This window comes from Canis aureus, chromosome 21 (genome assembly GCF_053574225.1).
Source record: "Canis aureus isolate CA01 chromosome 21, VMU_Caureus_v.1.0, whole genome shotgun sequence".
In the NCBI taxonomy this organism is placed as follows: Eukaryota; Metazoa; Chordata; class Mammalia; order Carnivora; family Canidae; genus Canis; species Canis aureus.
Genome location: NC_135631.1, coordinates 20713097 through 20729226, shown reverse-complemented (window position 1 = coordinate 20729226; position 16130 = coordinate 20713097). Strand labels below are relative to the sequence as shown.

Sequence of the window (16130 nt, the reverse complement as noted above, 5' to 3'; positions counted from 1 at the left end):
TGTCTGAGGTAGCACCTCCTAAGGAGCAATGTCAGACGCTTCACAATGTGAGGGAAGAGACTTCCCCTAAAAGACTCCAGCCAACTGGACTATCAACAAATAAACAAGCAAACAACAAGGAGAAGACCTAGAGGAGGAAGACCACTATCTAGAGTTCTAGGCTATGTTATCTAAAATAATCCAGTTTTCAAAGAAAATTACAAGACAGGGAAAAAAAAATAGAGGCAACAAGAAGTGCCAATGAGGGAAACCAGATCCTATAGCCCACCAGCCAGAAATCCTGCATCCAGCAAAGCTACCTTTCAAAAGTAGTGATGAAATAAAGACATTGCCAGATAAACAAAACCAGAGAATTCGTTGCTCACAGACCTACCTTACAAGAAGTATTAAAGGAAGTTCTTCAGACAGAAAGCAAACGACCCAAGAAACTAATTCAAATACACACACGCATACACACACACACACACACACACACACACACACACAAGCACCAGTAAAGATAATAACATAATTATAAAAGGCAATATAAATGCATATTTCTTCTCCCCATAACTGATTTTAAAATGTATATGTAAAATATGTATATAGTCGTATTGTTAGGCCTATAACATATAGATACATAATATATTTGGCAATAACAGTATAAAGGAAGTGGATGAGAACAAAGCTATATTGGACTGTATTAGATCAGATGATAAATAAAACCAAATCCACAGGACAAATAAAAAGAACCAGAAAAGGCAAATAAAAGGTAAATATAACAAAAGCTATAAATATATATTTGCTTTACTTTCTTTTTTCAGCTCCTTTAAAAGACATAAAATTATATAAAGTAATAATTATAGCAATGTATTGTTAGGTTTGTAACATATCTGTAGATGTAATATGTGTAAAAATAATAGCACGTGCTGGAAAAGAGAATAGTTATCGAGAATGAACATTTCTATATTTCGTTGCAATAAGTTCGTGTATCTAACGTAGATTCTAATGAGTTAAGATGTAGAACATAGGCCTTAGGTCAAGTATTAAGGAAATAACTCAAAAAATATATGGTTGAAAAAAAACAGTAAGGGACTGAAAATACTACACTGGAAAACATTCACTTAATGCAAAAGAAAGCAGTAAAGGAGGACCAGAGAGACGAAAAAGGCAGAGGGAAAGCATCACCAGCTGGAAATCTGGCTGAACACATAGAAACCAAAGGCATCAGAAATGGTCACCGAAAGGGTAAATATTATGACATTTTTTTCTTATTTAAAACGTTTAAAAATGTAATTGACTTCTCAACTATAATAACAATGTATTGTGGGGTTGATAACACATGCATAAGTAAGACACATAATTACAACTGTATATAGGATATAGGCCCAGAGGAGAGAAATGGAAGTCCGTTGTTTTAAGGTTCTTATATTACACATGAAGTAGTGAAGTATCACTGGATGGTAGACCATGACATAGTAAAGATTATGCTGTAAGGGTTAATTCCAGTGGGTCAGGACTTAATCTGAGCTATTTTGCTTAAGTTTCTGCATAGCAAAGGCATGAAACATACCCATTCATAGTATTGCCTTGAAACCAAGGGTCCAGGAAATTTGGGGGCGATTTTTACAACTTTCCGGCATCGATTGAGACTCCTGGAGGAGTCCGCCATGTAGCAAGAATATGACTGGACATGACTGGACAAGGTGCCATCTGGGGCTACTTGGTTCTGAGGTGTTCAATATACACAACAGTGGTTCCTGATCCAAGACATAAATTGCATTTGGCTGTGTGGCCCTTATAGAAAAAGGAGGCAATAGAAGACTCCTTCTGACATTTCCAGACCCCCCCCACTGTGAGATGGCCTTTGGTTGGGATGCATGTTTTTACTTTAATGTTGGTATGTATTTGCTGTGGAGATATCTATCTATCTGTATCTATATCTACATCTATATCTATATGTCTTTGTAAGCATGGCCATTTTGGGTCCCATGAGTCTTCATCCTTAGCAATTGACTCTTCAACTCCCATTATTAATGTGAAGTCTCCTCTAAACCCTAAAGCAACACAGAAGTATCAAAGCAAAGAGTTGAATGAACCAACAAAGGTCATAGAATGGAGTCATAAAAAGTACTCAATCCCAAAGAGAAAAAAAAGAACCCAGAACAGAGGAGATAAGTAGAAACAAATAGCAAGATGATAGACTCAAACCTGACCATGTTAATGGTCATATTAAAGGTAATTTGTAGAAACACTCCAGTTTAAAAGGCAGAGATTGTCAAATTATATAAAAAAGCAACTCCCACCTGTATGCTGCCTACAGGAAATGCATCTTAAATATAAAGATACAAATAGGTGAAAAGGATAGAAGAAATAGACCATGCTGACACTAATCAAAAGAATGTTAGAGTGACTACATTTATATCAGATAAGGAATATTTCCGAGGATAGAATATTGCCAAGAGTAAAGAAAGACATTTCACAATCACATAGGGATCACTTAATCAAGTGAGTATAACAATCCTCAATGTTAATGCACCTAATAGCAAAACTTTCAAATAAATGAAGGAAAAAAATAGCAAAGAGAAATAGACAAATACACAGCTCTGGCCATAAGTTTTTAGAAAATGCTCCCTCAATAGCTAATGGAACAAGTAGCAAATCAGCAAAAATATACTAGACTTGAACAACTCTAGCAATGCTCGGCCTGATTAACGTTTTAAAAAACTCCACCCAATAACAGCAGCATACATATTACTCTCATGTGTAAAAATTCACCAAGATAAAACATTTTCTGGCCCATAAAACAAGTCTCAATAAATTTAAATGGACGGGACTGTTACTACCAACTGTTGGATTTCAGGGGCAAAGCTGAAGTAGCCAATGAAAGAGCTAGCCTCAGGCAATGAAAAACTAGCCTATCTCAGGACTTCCAGTTTCAGCTTCAACAAATAAAGACCTTAGAGGTTGTCACTCCTGGATTTACAATAACAGAAAAAAAAAAAAAAAAAGCTGAACAAACTGAGAATCATTGACTTCTTGGACCCACCAGAAAATTGAGATTGTAGAGCAAACCATCACCCTCAAATCCGGACAGATAGGTGAATGCAGAGCCACGGTTAGTTTACCTGGAGCAGAAGCTGCTGGAACCAAAAACTGATAGGAACACTAAAATGGCAATTTTGCTGAATTGCTGGAGTCAATGTGTCGACTACAGGGAGAATGAGCATCTCCTGAGTGCTATAGGCTTGAGGGCAGAGGGGAGACTTTTATGGGTTTTACCGCCATGAATGCCACCAGGTTCTCATGGTAAAGTGTCAAGAGAAAAATCACCTTCTGTCTCTGGTAGGTAGAAGGGGAAAGTAACCATTCTTTTTTTTTTTTTTTTTTTTTTTCCACAGTACAATAGTTAATTGTATTTATTCAAGGCTCATGCTGTAAGCATTAAACCAAGCATGGGCTTTGATTCTGTGAGCCCAGATTCACATATTTAGGAAGATAAAAGCAAACTGTGATCCATGTATATGGATGAAAAACTAAAGGCTCACAGTTAATCACATCATGGTTTTAAATTTCTACAGCCTAAAAGCCAGAAGTCACAGATCTTTTAGGTCTTTCTGGATGTCCCACAAGGTATCTGCACTTTTCTTGAGCTGGGCAACCTCATCATCCTTCAGCTTTTGGTTGATCACACTGGTTAAGCCCCAAGTATTCAGGATACACGGAAGACTCAGGAAGACTTCGTTCTCAATATCATACATGCCCTTCACCATTGTTGACACTGGATGAATCCTGGAGAGACTTTTCAACATGGATTCAATGAGATCAGCCACACTTAATCCAATAGCCCAGTTGGTATATCCTTTTAGTTTGATGACTTCATAGGCACTTTTCAACCACCGTCTTATGCACCTCCTTCCAATTTTCACTGTCGTCGTCTGTTCTCATTTCTGGATTCAGTTCCTGAAGAGAAACACCTGCCACATTCACTCCACTCCACACAGCCACACTTGAGTCGCCATGTTCTCCCAAAATCCATCCATGGCAGCTGCTGGGATGAATGCCAAATTTTTCAGGCTTAAAATAGCAAAATCTAGCAGAATCCAGATTTCACCCACTTCCAATCACACGGTGCTTGGGTAGTCCACTTAGTTTCCAGGTAACATATGTAAGAATATCCACTGGGTTGGAAACCACAATTATGATACAATGAGGACTGTACTTGACTATCTGAGGAATAATGAATTTGAAGACATTAACATTCCTTTGCACCAGATTGAGGCGGCTCTCTCCCTCCTGCTGGCGGACTCCTGCAGTCACCACCACAATCTTAGAATTGGCAGGCACAGAGTAATCTTTATCTGTCACAATTTTAGGTTTCTGAAGAATTAAGCTCCCATGCTGTAGATCCATCATTTCTCCTTTGAGTTTATCTTTTAAAACATCCACAAGGGCAAGTTCATCAGCCAGAGACTTTCCCAGAATGCTGATGGCACATGCCATACCAACTTGTCCAACACCAACTACAGTGATCTTATTGTTTGGGATCGCTACCTCTTCTTCTGCAACTGGTGCAATCAGTTTTCCCTTAAGAGTTGCCATTGTTCGGGCACTGAGGGGGACACTTGACGGGATGAGCACTGGGTGTTATTCTGTATGTTGGTAAATTGAACACCAATAAAAATTATTTTATGAAAAAAATTTCAATGTTATATCAGCAAATATGCATATATAGTTAAGAAATTATATACTATAGTGATTCCACCTACATAAAAAAGTACACTAAAGAAAAAAAAAAAAAAGAGTTGCCATTGTGCCCCGAGACAACTGGCTGTAAGAGTCACGTGAAGAAGACAATGTTCTAAAAAAAAAAAAAAAAACAAACACAATGTTCTAAAGTAAACATTCTGAACCCAGTAACCATTATGCTCAGAGTGTTCTCCATGACAAAGAACTACTCTCCAGTGAACAAGACTTTCCAGAGCCTTATCTTACCTGGGGGAAGGGCACTTCCCTGTCTCTCCCTCCAGTTAACGATGACTGTGCCAGGAAGGGTAGATTAAAGAGCAGGAAGATGAGTTAGGAGTACAACTTTGATATCTCAGACCAAGCTATTTTTATCTCCGGTGCTATTAACTGAACTGTGTTTCCCGCCTGCTACCCTCCCTCTATCATACGTGGAAGCCCGAATTCCCAGTGTGACAATAGTTGGAGATGAAGTCTTTAGGAGGTAATAAAGGTTAAATGAGCTCATGAGTGCAGGGGCCTAATCTGATATGACTAATGGCATTATAAAAGGAAGAAGAAATAGAAGAGAGAGATCTCCCCCTCATAGCTTGCCTGCATGCACACACCAGAGAAAGGCCATCTTAGGATATAGCAAGAAGGTGGCTATCTATGATCCAGGAAGAGTCCTCACCAGAGACCAGCCACGGGGGCTCTGATATTGGATGTCCAACATCCAAAACATGGGAAAAAAAATCTGTTCTTAAAGCCACCCGGCCTGTGGTATTTTGTTATGGCCTGGACAGGCTAATATACCTGGCAATTATACTTTATGGTTGTCCACGGCCCTAGATTATTTGTAGAGAGGGAAGAGGATGCCAGTCGAAAATGGAAGAGCCTAAAAAAATGCAAGAAAGAATAGGCAACTGATGAAGCAAAGTTCTCCATCAAGGAAATTAAAAATTTTTTTTAAATGTTTATTTATTTATGATAGTCACAGAGAGAGAAAGATAGAGAGGCAGAGACACAGGCAGAGGGAGAAGCAGGCTCCATGCACTGGGAGCCCGACGTGGGATTCGATCCCGGGTCTCCAGGATCGCGCCCTGGGCCAAAGGCAGGCGCCAAACCCCTGCGCTACCCAGGGATCCCCATCAAGGAAATTAGATGAAAGCCAGGTACTCGCACCTAAACATTGACATAAGAACAAAATTCTGCATTAATTTCAGAAGATCCACGCATCACCTGGAGCGCCTTATGGACTCCTGTCTGTCCTGGGGAAACCTGTTGGATTGGGACCAAGAACTTTGGCGGGAGATGGGGGTGGCAGCTGGGGGGGGGGGGGCGCGTGTTGGTTAACAGGACACAAGAAGGCAGTTGGAGGAGGAGGAAGGCCAGCCTTTGGATCTGACATGTTAAGACTCAGTGTCTCCACGGAGTATGAGTGGGCAGAAGCAGAGGTTTTGGGGCATAGAAAAGATTGAAAAGCTTAAGATCCACTCAAATTAGGGGGGAAAATGAGGAAATAAGTAGTAATGTGAAAAAGAAATTCAGGTTTTTAGGGACAGCCAGCTGGAATGGGATTACATATAATAATACTATTATTATATGGCTGCTGTAGAACCCCTCAGCCTGATGTGTGATTTCACCAGCTCCGTGAAGCAGGTGTGAGCAACAGCAGCACTTGTGGCAGGAAAAAAAAAAAAAAAAAAGAATGTGGGATTTATTACAAATTGAGGATTGACAAAGAGAGTGCAGGGATAGAGTTGCTATAAAGTAGGGCAGATTTTAAATGAGGATCTAACTGTAAAATGTTGGATAAGGAAGGAGAAGGGGGGAAGGAGAGAGAAAGAGAAGCAGGAAGGGAGAGAGAGAGGGAGGGAGGGAGAGAGAGGGAGGGAGAGAGAAAGGAAGGAAGGAAGGAAGGAAGGAAGGAAGGAAGGAAGGAAGGAAGGAAGGAAGGAAGGAAGGAAGGAAGGAAAGGGAAGGGAGGGGAGGGGAGGAGGGAGGGGGGGAGGGAGGGAGGGAGGAAGGAATTAGTGTTAGGGATGCTTGGCCTGCCCTAGGGCATTGAATTCCTTATTCTGAATGTATGGAATTTGATAGCCGTCAGTAGGGATTTAGAGAAAGGTCTCTTTTGTTTGTTCAAGGGTTGTAACTAAGCCCTGTAGGCAGGAAGTTGCCAGGGTGCTCTGGTGGCTCCCAGTGTCCTCAGCCCTTGTCTCTGGGGGAGGGGGCTCTGCGGTGTCCTGGCTCTAACAGGGGGCTGGAAACATAGGTTTCTTCTAAACTTTGGGGCTGGTGTGAAGCCACCTCCACCCACACAGAGCTTCTCTTCTCAGGTTTGCTGGGGGGGGGGGGGGCGGGGGATTAGAGAAGTATGTTCTACTACCCACACTCCTTGGTGGATCTCAGAAGAGGTGATGTTTCCAAGTTTCCCACACAGGATGCTGTAGACATAAAGTACCAATGACCCTACCCTAACAGGTACCTGAAAGCCACTCAGGATTATTTATTACTGGTAAACCGAAAGGTCATCAAACAGATGTTGTATTCCATAACAAATATGTTTTTTTTCTCTGCCTGAAAAATTATGCAAGTAACACATATTCTTATAGAACTGTAAATGTGGATAAACAAAAGATGAAAAACACCCCAAATCCTACCACCCAGAGATAACCATGTCAAGCCTCTTGTTGTATATCAGACCTGACACTTTCATTTGCAGGTGCAGACATGTATGTTTTATGAAAATGGTGTCATATTGTATACAGTGTTTTGCATTCCTTCTCTAATTTATCAGTCTCTTGTGAACATTTCCAGTCAGTGTCCATCTATACAACATTCCTTTTTCTTTTCTTTTTTAAGATTTATTTATTCATGATAGACAGAGAGAGAGAGAGAGAGAGGCAGAGACACAGGAAGAGGGAGAAGCAGGCTCCATGCCGGGAGTACGATGTGGGACTCGATCCCGCGGCCCCAGGATTGAGCCCTGGGCCAAAGGCAGGTGCCAAACCTGCCCAGCCACCGAGGGATCCCCTACACAACATTCCTAATGGCTGCATGATATCCTGCCACTCTTCAATTATTGAATGTACTGCAATTGTTTCAGGTAGCCTTTGACACAATAATGCTACCTAGTGAGTGACCATAAAATGGCAGTGGCTTATAAGAATAAACATTTGTTTACTTTACAAGATTGCAGGAGTTCGGCTACTCTGGGCTCGGCTGGGCTGTTCTCTGCTGGGCTCACTTATACCTTTGCAGTCAGCTACCTGTTAGCTGAGCAATCCTCATTTTGACTTGTTCACATGTCTGCGACTGGGTGGCTACTGGCTTCTTTAGGATGCTCACAGTTGGGACAACCAGGGCAGTTCTGGTCTGTCCGGGTGAGTTATCCTTCAGGAGGCTAGCCCCAGCGTGTTCCTGTGGCTATTCCGAGACAGCAATGTGCAAGCCCTTTCGCAAGCCTCTGCTGGTGTCCTATTTGCTCACATCCTGTTGGCCAAAGCGCAAGCCATGTGGCCAACCACACAGAGTAGAACAGCTTGGCACAATGATGGGCAAACGGTGTGGATCCAGGGAGGGGTAGAGGACTGGGGACTTTTTCTACAGTACATTCTTGTACGAATATCTTGGCGTGTTATCTGATTGTTCTGTGGAACAAATCCCTACAAGTAGAATTGCTGGATATATCATTTTCTGAAGACTCTGAAGATAAACTCCCAAATTGTGCTCCAGAAAGGTAGACCACATTACATTCCCACTAATGGCAAGTAACAGAGCAGATTTCTCGATGACTATCAGGTATAGAAAAATATGCAAACTATGGACACTCCACGGATCTGTACTTAAGTTGTATGATGTGCCCCCAAAGGCTCATAGACATAAACCAGGAAAACTAAGGTCACCTTGGAAGTCTCAAGAGAGGCACCCCAGTGTGAGTGTGGTTCTCTGGAAATGCATGTCTTATTCTTTCCTGAAGAAGATTGGAAACACTTGAAATGAACAAACAAAAAGAAACGCCCACAAATAACAACAACAACAACAGAAGTATTGGAAAGATTCTAGATAATGTGGAGGGACAGAGAGGGTAAACATAGATCCTGGTTTTCATGGAACTGTCTTGGTTTACCCAATTGTCTTGGCTTAATTATTAAGTGAACCCCTTTCACTCTCAAAAGATTTCCATTTTGGATTACAGATCTTATAATGCCCAGGTAAATGTCACCTTAACTAAAATCACTCCCTTTGATTTCAAACTCTTTCATTCATGCAACTCATGATTCTTTGAGTTTTGTGTTTTGGGGTTTTGTTCTGTGTCAGACACTGTACTGATGATACAGTCTGAAATACTTCCGGAGAGAAGTATTGATGGGATAATCACAGAAATCCATGTGGAACTACAGCAGTGGTGAATGCTACAAGGGAGAAATCCATGGTTCTAAGAGGGTCTATCTAGTAGAGAGATCTGATCTTTTTGCAGGTGTCAAGGGTGAGTCCAAGGGGAAGTAATGCTTTAGCTGAGCTTGGAAGGATACTTTGGATTTACCCAGAGGGAAGCATTCCTGGGGCAGGTAAGAGCATGTATGAAGATTCTGACCAAAAGAAGCAGGTACAGACAAGGATGTGAAAGAAGATTCATGTAGCCGTGGTGGAGAAAACCAGGGGAACTTGGAGTGAGATCAAATTGGAGAGCTTACCCAGCATCCCCACATCTCTCTTCCTTCCCAGCACAATCTCCATTTTGTTCAGGAATTCAGATGTCCTGGAACACAGTGTTTTGTCTCAGGGGACACTGCCTTCATTCCCAGTTCAAGGGAGTGGTCCCTTTCCCAGTAATTTAATTCAGCTTGTGCCCTGATTCTTGCAAATGAGAAGAGAAGGCAAGTTTCCTGTGGACTTCCAACTTTCCTTGTTCCTAAGTGTGAGTCAAAAGAAAAGATAGTCTTTAATTGTTCCTGTGAGTTTTGTCAAATCTGGATGTGAGGGGTGGGGGTCGGGGGGGGGCAGCTGCAGCCATCTTCACCTCCTAAAGATGAAGCTGGCAGCAAGGGTGGTGGAGTAGCCATGTGAAAAGAACCTTCTCCCTTGATAAAGGTGGAGTTGTTGAATCAACCTGCTCCAAGGCTACGCTACCTCAGGACTTCCTGTGATACGGGACATATACCTTCTGAAATTCCTTATTGTTCAATCAAGATTAAGCCGAGTTCTCGTACTCATGGTCAAAATGTCATGATAAGAAAGAAGAGGGTAGGGGCACCTGGGTGGCTCAGTGGTTGAGCATCTGCCTTTGGCTCCGGGCATGATCCCAGGGTCCTGGGATCAAGTCTCGCATCAGGCTCCCCTCAGGGAGCCTGCTTCTCCCACTGCCTATGTCTCTGCCTCTCTGTGTCTCTCGCTAATAAATAAATAAAATCTTCAAAAAAAATTTAAAAAAGAAAGAAGACCATGTCTCTTATTTATGTTGGAGGCTATGTTAAGGACTGAGTTTTTTTCTGCCTTATCCTAAGATCTATTGAAAGTCATTAGAGATTTTAAGCAGAGAGCATGACCCATATTTTCATTTTGCAAAGGGTCTCTTCTGCTACTGCATGGAGAAATTCTAAAGGGACAAGAGTGGGTGCAAGGAGACCAGATAGCAGGCCTTTCCCTTGGATGGAGAATCTTCTTGGGCCCCACAATCAGGGTGGTAAGTTGCAGAATGAACATCATTTAACCAACATCACTACAATTCAGTTTTGATGTTGCTGTTTTTAACAGTATCTCAAAGAGCCAATGAAAGATGCCAATGCAGAATGACCTCCATTCAAGGGCCAGTATTTTTGATGAACTCTGTACTGTCTTGCATTGCCCTGGGTCTCACCCTCTTCAAGGGTTAGCCCTAAAGTTGACATGTTTGAGATGGTAATCTGGATAGAAGGTGGTGATAATGGAGATAGAGGTGGGGAAGAGTAGCTGAAATATGTTAGATATGTTAGATATGTTGAAAATAACATATTTGGTGAAAGAATGAATAGAGCCAATAAAGGAGAGAGAGGGAGATATTGAGGATGACCCTCAGGTTTCTGTGCAAAAAGAGGAAATGATGGTACCATTGGATGATATAGAAAATTATGGAAGAAGCCCCAGTTGGAGGAAGAGGTCCATGGAGAGTTCATTTTGGACATGCTAAGTTGAATGTACTTTTGGATATTCAAGGGGAGGTTGCAAGAAAGTGAGGGTATGGTACTCAGAGGATAGATGGGAATGGAGTTACTAATATTTAATCATGAATGTTTTAGGAATTAATCAAAACTATGGACAATGAAATGGCTTTGGGAGAGGAGACCTAAAAAAGAAGAAGCTTAGGGTCAGGCCTGCAGGACAAGGGAAGAGGAAGATGAGGCATGCAAAGACCATGGATAGACTTTTATCAGAGGCAGAAAGAGAATAAAAATGTGGTGTGTTATGGAACAAGGGAATAAAGTATTTCAAAAAATAAATAGTCCACAGAGGCTCTGATAATTGTTTAAAAAGTCAAAGAAATAAAACAGCTAGTCTCTGAAGATGACCCCCCAATGAATGGTGCCTCCTGAAATTAATACCTCTATGGAGCATCCTTCACATTGGATGAGGGTTGCCCCTGTTCAACCACTAAACTGCACAGAGGAACACTATGGGACTTTTGAGTTTAGGTCATGTGAATCCTTTTAATGTCCTCCTTGGTCTCTTGAAATGCTTGCTCAAAGGGAGGCCAGCCATCATGTAAGAAGTCCTTTTATCTTTAGACATTCACGTTGTGATGAAGTCCAAACTAATTGTAAGAATGCCTCATGGAAGGAGAGAGGGAGAGAGAGAGAGACCAAGAAGAGAGAGAGAGGCCTGGCCAGACGCAGGTTAATCTAGCTATTCCAGCCTGGGTATCAGATGTGAGGAAAGAAGCCATCTTGAATGTCAAGATGATTCCAGCCCTTTGAGAAACCCCAGGTGAGAACTGTGCAACTGATCCCAGTCAATCCACAGGACCATGAGAGATAAAAATAAATTCTTGTTTTAAGCTCCTAAATTTTCTACTGGAACAAAATAGGAATTGAAAAAAAAATGTCTGTTTGATTTGGTGATATAGAAGTCATTACTGTTTCTAGGAACAATATGGGCAGAAGCCAGATCTGAGTGGGTTAAAGAGCGAGTAGGAGCTAAAAAAAATAATAAAAATAAATAAATAAAAAGAAAGAAAGAAAAAGAAGAAAGAAAAGAAAGAAAGAAAGAAAGAAAGAAAGAAAGAAAATGAAAGAAAGAAAGAAAGAAAGAAAGAAAGAAAGAAAGAAAGAAAGAAAGAAAGAAAGAAAGAGAGAGAGAGAAGACAGCCTTTTTTGGAAATGTTTGGCTGTGGATGGGGAGATAGAAAGGTTAATAGTTGGAAGAGGATGTGATATGAGGGAGAGTTTTCTAAAAGTGATCTCTACTATGTCATGTTTAAAAAATATGACCTATGAAGTATTCTTACTAAGACTGAACCTAAATCTAATGAAATCTCTTGGTGTAATTACCAGTTTACCAGAAGTGTGAAGAATAGAGACACAAGGTATCAACATTGTAAGGATATGATCACCCAAATCAAGAATTTGGGATAATCTGCATAACAAATGGCCCAAGAAATCAATCTTTCAAAAAAAATAAATAAAGGCAAGGAGACTATTACAGGATAAAAACAACTGGAAACATAACAAAGATACAATGTGGGACTCTTGACTGAATCCTGATTTTGAACAATCCAACTTATAAAGACATCTTGAGACAGTTGGGAAAATGGACTATGGATTGAGTATTAGAGGATATTAAGGAATCACTGTCCATTATTTGGTTATAATAATGGATGGATGTTATATTTTTTGAAATCTGTTCTTTTCATCTGGAGTTGCACCTTGTGGTCACTTGATACATGGGATTGGCTTTTGAATACATCCATGAACTGATGACAATTACTGAGGTTTGGTGATGGGTATGTGGTGGCTCCTTATACTAATTTCTCTGCTTTTGAATATATTTGAAAACTTCTATAATCACAAGTATTAAAAACTATGTTAAATAATTCTTCATTCTATTAAGGATTTATGGACAATATTCAAGTGTGGTGTCTGAGTATAGAATATGTCCTTATCAACGCAATTACTCTCCAAGTGGAATATTGGAGGACTCCCATAGTAATTTTTACTCTAGTGATGCTCTACAATGAGAAAAGAAAGCCAAAGGGAAAGGTTCAGTTAAAAGAATGTGCCTAAAAACACAGGAGAGAAGAGGCATAATAAAGTGTAAGGTTCTGAGAAGGAGGGCAAGGTGGGGTCCAGAGTCAAGGTGAAGGATGGGACCAGTAGAGACAGGGGTGTGTGTGTGTGTGTGTGTGTGTGTGTGTGTGTGTGTCTAGAGGAGGAGAGAATTCTCATTTGGTAGCCTCTAAATCCTTAGAGAATTAGGGACTGAGGTCCGATGCTACAAGGTTGTGGGATTAGTAATTAGGAAATTATAACTCGAAGAGAGTAGAAGAGACTTGACAACATTATTGAGGTGGGTGAGGAGTGAGTTTCCGGGGGAAACAAAGTAGAATTGCAGAGCAGGGAACAATTGCAAGGATACTTAGAATAAAATGATGGCCCAAATACCCTAAATTGGATAAGAACAACAATGGAAGGAAAATGCGATATACTAGAAGAAAAGAGAAGCCTTGCTAGTCTGACTACACACAAATGAGTTGAAGAACGAACCTACCTTCAGAGATCTGGGCTCAAGAAGCACGGGCTAGGGACTGTGCATTAATGCAAGTGTAGATAGTTCTTGGACCCTAGTTTGAGCAACGCTGCCCTAGTGGCTGGAAAGGAAGTGAAGACAACTTGGAGCAGAGGATGTGCCATGTTGCAATGGGGAAGCATGGTGGACTGACAAGAGACCTTGGGTCTGCTGGTTGTTTCAGGTAGCTCTGTAGCTTTCTTGACCTGAGGGATTGCAATTTGTCCAGTGGGATACTCTTCCCAGAGTCCTGGGAGGGGCTCAGACACAAAGATGGGCGGCCTGCAAAGTAACCCTGTTCATTCTTGGACTAGAGAACTACTGGAGGGCCCTGTTGTTTGTTGTTTGTTTTTGCAACTTTTGATTCTAGAAATACAAATGGGCTTTCAGAATCAACCAGCCAACACTGTCGAAGTTGGCACATTTGGGCTAATTGTCTTCCTTTTCATTTAGACTTATTTCCCACTGAGTGTGAGGTAGCACTTTCAAGTAAATCTTTGGTAATTCCCAGGCATAAAGCAATTGCCTTCATTTCCCAGCGGGACATACTAAAGTGGGTTCATTTGTGGAAAGAACGGGAATAGCAGTTTCTACAGCTTAAGGCCAGTAAGAAAACTGCTTCCCACTCCCCCGCCCCCCCAACAGTCATAATCCACTCATGCTTTAAAAAAGGATTTCAAAAATCAAAAGGACTCTGAAAGTCTGGAATGCTAGGAGGATGTATTAAGGCACATTTGCTTAGCCAATTTATCTATAATCTAGATAAACTTACCTCTTGTTTCTCTCCTTTCGCAACTTCCTTAACCGCAGACCCCATGAGCCGCCTGGATGTCAAAGAATTAAGCCTGTCTTGAATGAACAGAAGTAACAGGAGTACAGAGAGAATTGCTTTCTCTTTTCCTGGTCTCCTCTGTGATCCTCTGATTTGAATTTGGAGAATAAAGGGGAGGCGAGGTGGGTGCTCCAGGGAGGGGAGCACAGCCTGAATTAAGCCTGACAGCCAGTAGGTCATGGGGCCACTGTCTGGACAGCCTGACTGAGGCCAAACAGAAACCAGGCTGCTTGGTGTGGGGGAGCTGGATGAGAGAGGCTGAGCGGAGGGGCTCTGAGTGGTGCCTGGGGAAATCCTGAGCCATTTAAATGAGCCATTTAAATCTGACAGACAAATTGGTGTTTTAAGAAGATTTACCAGGCAGTGATGTGCAGGATGAGGTACGGTAGGTGGGGGCAGTGGAGGGGGGTGGGGTGGGGACCAGGGGTGGGAGGAGAATGAAGCTAGGAGAATAAGATTCTGCTTGGAGTTAGCAAACACTTATGGAGCACCTACTGTGTACCTTACCTTGTGCCAGCACCACGGTCAAGCATGCGCTCTCTCGGTGGACAGAACCAGCATCTGCCCTTTTGTCCAAGCCAGAACCCTAGCATCATCCCTTCCTCTCCTCTCCCCAGCAATCTATCAAGCTGTCCTGTCAATTCCACGTTTCCTTCATCCCCCTTCATCCCTTATCCTACTTCCGCAGCTGAGCGCCTCCCCTGGCCTGCGGGTCTCCCTGTCTCCAGCCTCCCCTCTAACTCATCCACCTGGCAGCTGTGGTGGGGTGGGGGTGGCCTTCCTAAAAGGCCACCTCCCCCAACAGAAACCCTTCAGTGGGCTCCCCATTGAGGAGGTTAAGTCGGGGTCTGCAGCAGAACCACGAGGCCTTTGATGGCTGGGTCCTGCTTAGCGCTCCTTCCTTCCCAGGGCCTCTGCTCCCCACCTTGAATCTTAGGATGTGACACGCAAAGATGCTCCCAGTACCTCTCGTCTCCTGTGGGGTGATAATATCCTCCATTCTATTTTTTAAGAGTTCATTTATTTATTGATTCATAGAGACACAGAGAGAGAGGCAGAGACACAGGCAGAGGGAGAAGCAGGCTCCCTGGGGGGAACCCGATGCGGAACTCGATCCCAGGACCCCAGGATCATGACGTGAGCTGAAGGCAGATGCTCAACCGCTGAGCCACCCAGGCGCCCTAATATCTTCCATTCCATCCCTCCTCTCTGGCTTATTCTTCAAGAATTCTTTAGAGATCCTTTCCTTCCAGAAGCTCTTTCTGGCCCACAGGCGCCTCCTGAGTTCTTTCGAAGAACTGTCTCTGGCCATCCTCGGGCTTGTCACAGCGTGCTGTCCCTGCTGTCATCGGCCTTCCCTTCTCTGCGTGTGAGCTTCCAGAAGGGAGGGGCTGCATCCTCCTCCTCACCCAGCACCATCCTGACCCGTAAAAGGTGTTTAGTAAATGCTCATCAGATGGAAATAGATGAACTTGTAAGAACCTGGGTGGTGAGAGGCAGAGGGGGTTGGTCCCATTTTACAGATTAAGAAACTGAGGCTCAGAGAGTGATTTAATAATTTGTCCAGGGCTTCTCAGCTCAGCCTAGAATTTATCCACTTCTGGGTTGCCAAGTTCTTATCCAGGGCTTTTTCCTCTTCCTCGCAGTCATGGGATGGAGATCGTCAAAGAAAGGCATCCCCTATAGTGCCTTCAATTCTGGCCGGTCATTCGGAAAGCTTTGGTGGGGGGGGTGTCGCTGGGGGAATGAGTATGACAACAGATGAAGAGGCTTTGATATATTAGCAAGGGATTTCATAAGCTGAAGTATGATTAGCTTTGGAGATTGCAAA

General features: G+C 42.4%; 1 pseudogene; it reads right to left on the bottom strand.

The window, feature by feature from the left end:
- Positions 1-870: 870 nt before the first annotated feature.
- Positions 871-4711, bottom strand: LOC144292720 (L-lactate dehydrogenase B chain-like; annotated as a pseudogene).
- Between the last annotated feature and the right edge of the window lie 11419 nt (positions 4712-16130).